The sequence below is a fragment of the Cebus imitator genome, unplaced genomic scaffold (genome assembly GCF_001604975.1).
Source record: "Cebus imitator isolate Cc_AM_T3 unplaced genomic scaffold, Cebus_imitator-1.0 Scaffold37, whole genome shotgun sequence".
NCBI classification, from domain to species: Eukaryota; Metazoa; Chordata; class Mammalia; order Primates; family Cebidae; genus Cebus; species Cebus imitator.
In genome coordinates, this window is record NW_016107352.1 from 3275797 (window position 1) to 3284257 (window position 8461).

Here is an 8461-nt window from a genome sequence, read left to right on the forward strand (position 1 = left end):
ATTTCTTTCATCAGTGAATTGTAGTTTTCCTCTTGTCTTTCACCTCCTTGGTTAGGTATATTCCTAAGTATTCCATCATTACTATTATTATTATTATTATTATTATTATTGCAGCTATTGTAAAAGTGGTTGAGTTCTTGATTTGATTCTCAGATTGGTCGCTGTTGGTGTATAGAAGAATTACTGATTTGTATACATTAATTTTGTATCCAGAAACTTTGCTGAATTCTTTTGTCAGTTCTAGGAGCTTTCTGGAGGTGTCTTTAGGGTTTTCTAGGTAAACAATCATATCATCAGCTTGCTTGTTGGGTAGAATATTCTGCAAATATGTGTTAAGTCCATTTGTTCTGGGGTATAGTTTAAATCCATTGTTTCTTTGTTGACTTTCTGTCTTGATGACCTGTCCAGTGCTATACTGTGGTACTGACTTCCCCCACTACTGTGTTACTGCCTATCTCATTTCTTGGTCTATTAATAATTGTTCTATAATTTTGGGAGCTCCAGTATTAGGTGCATATATATTTAGGATTGTGATATTTTCCTGTTAGACCAAGTTTTTAATAAATATATAATCTCCCTCTTTGTCTTTTAAACTGCTGTTACTTTAAAGTTTGTTTTGTCTAATAAAAGAATAGCTACTCCTGCTAGCTTTTGGTCTCCATTTGCATGAAATGTCTTACTCCACCCCTTTGCCTTAAGTTTATGTGAGTCCTTTTGTGTTAGGTGAGTCTTTTGAAGGTAGCAGATAGTTGGTTGGTGAATTCTTATCCATTCTGAAATTCTGCATCTTTTAAGTGGAGCGTTCAGGCTGTTTACATTCAATATTAGTATTGAGATGTGAGATGTGAGGTATCATTCCATTCATCGTGCTATTTGTTGCCTGTATACCTTGTTTTATTTTAATTCTTTTGTATTTTTGTTTTTTAGGTCTTGTGAGATTTATGCTGTAAAGAGGTTCTGTTTTGAAATTTGTTTCAAGATTTAGAGCTCTTTTTAGCAGTTCTTATAGTGGTGGCTTGGTAGTGGCAAATTCTCTGAGCATTTGTTTGTCTGAAAAAGACTGTATCTTTCCTTAATTTATGAAGCTTAGTTTCGCTGGATACAAAATCTTGGCTGATAATTGTTTTGTTTAAAAAGGCTGAAGATAGGGCCCCATTCCCTTCTAGGTTGTAGGGTTTCTGCTGAAAAATCTGATAGGTTGTCCTTCTTAGGTTACGTGGTGCTTTTGCCTCACAGTTCTTAAGATTCTTTTCTTCATTTTGACTTTAGATAACCTGATGACAATGTGTCTTGGTGCTTATCTTTTTGCAATGAATTTTCCAGGTATTCTTTGAGCTTCTTGTATTTAGATGTCTAGGTCTTTAGCAGGGCTGGGGAAATTTTCCTTGATTATTCTCCCAAATATGTTTTTGAAATTTTTAGATTTCTCTTCTTCCTCAGGAATGCCAATTATTCTTAGGTTTGGTCATTTAACAGAATCTCAGACTTTTTGGAGGCTTTGTTCATATTTTCTTATTCTTTTAATTTGTCTTCACTGGATTGGGTTAATTTAAAAAACCTTGTCTTTGAGCTCTGAAGTTCTTTCTTTTACTTCTCTATTCTATTGCTGAGAATTTCCCCAGCATTTTACATTTCTATAAGTGCATCCATTGTTTCCTGAAGCTTTGATTGCTTTTCATTTCTCCTCCCATTTCTTGTATATATATATTTTTTAACTTTCTTAAATTGGGTTTTGCCTTTCTCTGGTGCCTCCTTAATTAGCTTAATAACCAACCTTTTGAATTTTTTTTTCAGGTAAATCATAAATTTCTTCTTGGTTTGGATCCATTAGTAGTAAGCTAGTGTGATTTTTGGGGAGTGTTGAAAAACCGTGTTTTGTCATATTATCAGAGTTGGTTTTCTGGTTCCTTCTCATTTGTGGAGGTTATATCAGAGGGAAAGTCTAGGACTGAAAGCTGTTGTTCAGATTCTGTTGTTCCAAGGAGTGTTTCCTTGATATAGTACTCCCTACTCTTGTCCTAGGAATGTGGCTTCCTGATAGCCGAGCTGTAGGAATTGTTATCTCTTTTCTGGATCTAGCCACCCAGCAAGGCTACCACGCTCTGAGCTGGTACTGGAGGTTGTCTGCAGAGTCCTGTGATGTGAACTTTCTGTTGGTCTCTCAGCTGTGGATACCAGCACCTGTTAGTATTTGGAGTGTCTCCCAGGTCCTGCAGGAGCAATCTGTTTCCTTCAGAGGGTCACTTCTCTTGGCTTCCCTGATTTATTCCTGCAGTTATTCTGAAACAAAAGGTCATGATGCAAGCCTCCACATGCTGCTCTGCCTGTCCAAGTAGGAACTGCATTCGAGCCCTGCCTCCCATCCACCATGATCTTCCCAAAGGACAACTGGCTTTTCTGATGCTCTGTTTGGGGGCCCTAATGTATTGATTTGTAATAAGCAATACAGCTTCTGCAGAAAAGGGACCTAATCAGGGTCAGGTGGTCTCACATTTGACAGGTACTGTTCAGATGACTCTGAAATACTTCAGAAGTATTATAATATGGTAAGCTGTAAGGGACATCACAGTCTCTATGGAAAGCCATGACACTGGCTTGTTTTATGATCTTAAATCAAATTGAAGTCCAAGTGGTCATTGAAAATCCTTCTGGAAGGTTTTTAATTCTGGGACATATGAATTGAACAGGAAGATCATTTCTGCCAAGTCTTACTAGGAATTCTGGTCAAAATTTTTTTCTTCAATTGTGCAAGCACTTGCTGATTTTTATGGGATGTTGCGTTAGGAAAATGTGGAAGATTTAAAAGTAGAAATAGCTTGGAGGAGAATGGAGTTTAGGGAGGTAGAAACTAGATTCAACATTTTGTGTAATATTGTTTAAAGTAGAGAGTCTATGAAGATAAGGTTACCATTCATGCTCCAGATGTTAGGTTAGAATTTTAAAAGTACATGAATCTTTGAGCAATGAACATGAAGAGAAAAACAGATCATTGAAAAATGTCTGTTGAACAGATGTAAAATTTTTTTTTGCGTGTTCCTCATGAGGCACTTATTCAAAAGATTTGGAGACATAAGAAGACAAAAAGAAAACTTAATATGGGATAGCAAACAGGTAGCAGGCGAACAGTAAAAACTATAACTCTTGGTTTCTGTAGCTGATACAATGGTATTTGTAGGTAGCTTAAAAAGTTATGATCAGATATGGTGGATACAACATTAAATAGAGAGTAATGTTAAAGGCATAGAACTGGCAAGACTGTAAAGAAAACCTTGGAGGAAAGCAGAAATCCAGTGATGTGAAGGGGCACTGGAGTCTGTAGTTGCCCTGGAAGCCAGAGCTTAGGTTTTCAAGAGCTCCAGTGAAGGATGAGTGACTAAGTCAAGCACACACCTGTGGGAAGTGTGATCTGATACCAATCTTAGAAAGTCTGGACTCCTTAAAATTGAGTGTATGGTAGGGGGGCACCTCCTAGGGAAAGGAAGCGAATAAACTCGTTTATCTTTTTATCTGGCATATATTGAGGAAATAATAGGTAGATATAATTTCACAAGCAGAAGCCTGTCTTCATTTGTATTGGAAACATTATTTATACCATTGAAGCTGATAATTTACTATAAAATGGTCTACATGTGGAAGTGCCTCCAGGGGCCCAGTGGAGGTCAATGTGAACTCTGTTTGAAGAAACCCACCAAAACTTAGGTCTAAAAGAATTACCATTTCAGGAAACACAAGCAAAATTAAAACATATATGAGGAATGAAGTTCCTATTAGAAAGTTAGCAGAAACAATGAAGACCAAAGCTATTAAAATTATTGGATAAATATATAAAATAACTGTATGAGATACACTTAAAGAGACCATTAAAAATATAACCAAGAAAACTAGAAGTGACTGTGAAAAGTATCAAGCTAATTTTAAAAGGAAGCAAATATAATTTCTAGAACTAAAAATATAGTAATTAAGTTAGATATGCAATGGGTTAAGCTGCTTAGGAAAGAAAAAGAAAAAAATGATGAAATAGAAACTCCAACTGAAGAGACAAGCTTCTTAAATAAAGATTACAAATGTGAAAAATATGAGGGATTAATAAGAAGTTTCCACATATGTTTACTGGATATTTCAGACAAAGGATAGAGAAAAGCCAGTATCCGAAGTGATAATGTCTGAGAATATTCCAGAATTGTAGAAGAACAGGTCACATAAAATGTGGTAAGTTACATGAATCCCAAGAAGTGAAAATTAAAAGTTCGACTTGAAATAAGTCAGAAATGCTGCCAGTGTATGGTTAAGAGTACAGACTCTGAAGCCAGACTGCCTGGATTCAAATCTAGGCTCTATCACTAACAAACTAATTGCTTGAGTTTCTTCATCTAATGGAAATAACAATACAAGTTGAGTGTCCCTAACCTGAAAATTTGAAATACTAAAAAATCTGAAGCTTTTTGAGCACCACAAGTGGAAAATTTCACACCTGACCTCATATGATGGGTTGTAGTCAAAATGCAGTCAAAACTTTGTTTCATGTACTTCATGCATAAAATTGTGTAGAATATCATATAAAATTACCTTCAGGCTATTTGTGTAAGGTATATATGAAACATAAATGAACTTTGTGTTTAGACTTGTGTCCCATCTTCAATATATCTCAAAACACTTCAGGTCCCAAGCATTTTGGATAAGGGAAACTCAACCTATCATAGTACCTACTTCATAGTATGGACATAAGAATTAAATGACAGTGTATATAAATAAATATAGCCAAAAATAGTCTCTGGCACATTATAACACTATAAAAGAAAAAAAGCTTTAACTGCTTATTATTGCTATTACTTATAGAGGGACTTCTCCAGAGCACAGTGAGGCCAGAGGAGAGTGGAATGTTTCTATACATTTCTAAAACAAAAACTGTAGACTGGGTACCATGGCTCACATCTGTAATCCCAGCACTTTGGAAGGCCAAGTGAGGAGGATCGGTTGAGGCCAGGAGTTCAAGATCAGGCTGGGCAACATAGCAAGACCCTGTCTCTACAAAAAAAGAAAAAGGAAAGGAAAATAATTATATGCCCAGTAAAATTACCTCTTTTGAACAAGGTTGAATTTGTCATTTTAAGATTGAAAAAAAAAGAGTTGACCACCAACATCTTTATTTATTTAAACATTTATTTTAAGTTAAGGGGTATATGTGCAGGTTTGTTATAATGGTACATTACATGTCATAGGGGTTTTGTGTACAGATTCTTTTGTTATCCAGGTAATAAGCATAGTATCTGATCGTTAGTTTTAGATCCTTACCTTCCTCATTTCCTGCACCTGGTGGAGGCCCTGGTGTCTTGTTCTCATCTTTGTGTCCATGTACTGTCAACATCTTACTAAAGAAACCTCTAGAAGAAGTACATTAGGAAGAAAGAATATGGTCCCATAAAGAAAGCCCCAATATGTAAGAATAAATGTTAAAAACATCAATATATCAAAATAAGTATAAACTGTATAAAATAATAAATGTTTAACATGTAGAGCTAAATATATAAAATAATAAGCAGGGATCACATATTATTTGTCTATGGAGTTGTGGTATCATTATAATGAAAGCATTATAAAGTCTTAGTATTCCAAGAGAATGCAAAGACTTGGACTTAATTATTAATTTTAATATTTATATAAAATCATTAAAGAATGAGAATAAAATTTATAATTTTTATACTAATAGAAAAAATAAAATGGAACACATTTTTAAATTGACTCAGGAAAGAATGAGATCAGAAAAAAAACAAATCAACCCAAATGATAAGATGGAAGAAATGATAACATGGACTAAATACATCACAATTCACAATAGGGGTAAATAGGTTAGAGTTTCTAGTTAAATGATAATGACTATCATACTGAATTAAAAAATAGAATTCTAGTTCAGTAATGTTTTCCCTAAAGGGATGCCTAAAATTTGGAGACATTACACCAGAAATGTTTAAAAGTAAAGAATTAGCAAAATAATACTAGAAAAATACTGCTTAAGAGAAAGCTGGTGAAGAGAAAGCAATTAATATTAGACACAATAAATCTTAAGACAAAAAATATTAGTGGAGGTAGTCTCTACATAATGATGAATGATGTAATTCAGGGGAAGCTTTAACCATTCTAGGTGTATATTGACTTAGAAACAGAGATTCACTTCATCAAAAGGAATTTCTGATTAAACTATAAGAAGTTGCTAAATTCAGGGAGGATCCAAGATGGTCGTTTAGGAACACCTCAGGATTGCAGCTCCCAGTGAAAGCGCAGAGAGTGAGTGGACGCCGCATTTTTATTGCCCACAGACTAGGAAATTTCCAGGCGGAGGAGGGTCGCCAGCGCGGCTGATTCGGCCAGTGCGGCTGTGGCGGCCTGCACCGCTACTTTGCCCCGCGCGGCTGCTTTGTCGGCGCCGCGGAGCAGCGGTTCTCCCTACAGAATACACCGGTCCGGGTGCCCTTTTGGCTGGCAATTGGAGCCACGGGAAGTCGCCCATTCGTCTGTTTAAAAAGGGGACTGAGCAGGGAGCTAGGACAGTAGACTCCAGGGCAAAAAAAGCACCACGAATCTCAGTGCGGCTGTTTAAACCAGCACAGTGAGTTGTCGCACGGGAAGAAGTTGCTAAATTCACCACCATTGTGATAGAATTAATACATATTTCTATTACAGTAATTAAAAGATCAAAAGACAAAATTTGCAAAGTATATAGCACCAAACAATACCACCAACACATTTGATAAAATGAACCCATATAAAAACATTGCTCAACAATTGGCAAATATACATTCTTTCCAAGCACAAGAAAATTTTTGAAAAGTAATCATGTGCTAGGACACAAAAGTCTGGCTTTATACATTCTATACTCTTACAGTTAAGTTAGAGAAATACATACTTGTAAATTTTAAAACTTCTCAAATGACTTATGCATCATAGAATTAATATAATGGAAGATGATTGGAACCAAATGATTAGCAAGACGAAATATCAAAATTTGAAGAAAAGCTGTACTTAGAGAAAAATGAAAGGTAGAGTTAATAAACTAATCAAACTTGAGAAATTAAAAACGGGAATAGCAGAATAAGGTCTTAAGAAACTAGGTCAAAGGAAATAAAAGATCAGGTTGAGAATTAATGAAATAGAAAACATTGATCAATAATTAAGATTGGTTTTCTGAAGAAACTTGAAAAGGAACAAAATTCTGGCTGCCTGTCTTAGGAACAGAAGATAGATTATATTAGGAATGGAAAACAGGACATAACTGGAGACAGTGAGTGTTAAAGGGGCTTTGAGACCACACAGCATTTTAACTGAGAGTAGGTTTGGGGGTCAAAGAGATTTGGTTTTGAATCCTAAATCTGCTGCGTTCCAGCAATGTGATCTCAGGCCAGTCTCGTGACTTCAGTGCCTCATTAGAACAATGGCCAAGATTGTGAATATAAAATAAAACAGAAAGTAAAGTATTTGGCACATAAAAACAGGAAAAATTAGCTATACATCTTATTGTGATTTTTTATTCTTGGTATTGGAGCTCAGTACCCCTGGGCAGCTTTATTGTTTTTTTGATGTATAAATCGGGCACCAAGAGCAAGAAACAGAGCTGGACAGAGACTGGAGGACAGTTCATGGAGGGTAAATGTGAGCAGAGGCCTACAAAGGGATACACAAGGCCTGAGCAATTCTTGTAAGTGGAAAAGCCACAGGGTAGAGAGTGTGTTTTTTTAACATCAAAAGCCTCGAACATACACAGAGAAGTAACTGTACTCCTTGGTAACACTGACCAAGACAATACATTATCATAAATGGGTTTGCAGACACCTTACTCCAAAGCCCATATTTCTCTCTCTTGTACTCCCCAAACACATTCACTAGTACAAGCCTCTGTGCTGGGGAATGCTGTTACAGAAGGATTAGATTAAAGCAGTAATGCAAGGAAGAAAATCAGGCCAAACCACATTTCCATATTAAAATTTAGAATACAAATTTTAGTGTTTTCAATGGGCCGGGGCACAGAGAAGTTGTTTAAGCCCTCTGTCCCTGTCAAAAATGGATTTTACTTTAACTATTCCACCTAGAGAAGAACCTGGCCTTGTTTAAACACCTAAAAAAAATCTAAGGGCTCAAGAATATTGTGATTTTTCACAATTCCTGTGTTTGAATCCTCAGGCACTAAGTATTTGATATCAAAAACTCTAAATAAGTTTTTGATAAATGAGGGCAGCAATGAATAACCCAAACACTCATAGTGATAGACCTTGGACATTTTGTGAATACGTGCACATGGCAAGTCAGTGTAGAGTATGTGAGGCTTTCTCCAATGTGTGAGCCTTCAGTGAGGTCTGAGCAGCATTCATTTCTTCAGCATCCAGTAATCCTGTCTTTGTGAATTAAGTCCAGCTTCCCAGATCAATTTCTGAGTGGGCGCTTTCTGTGAGAATCCAGCACTGTCCCCTTA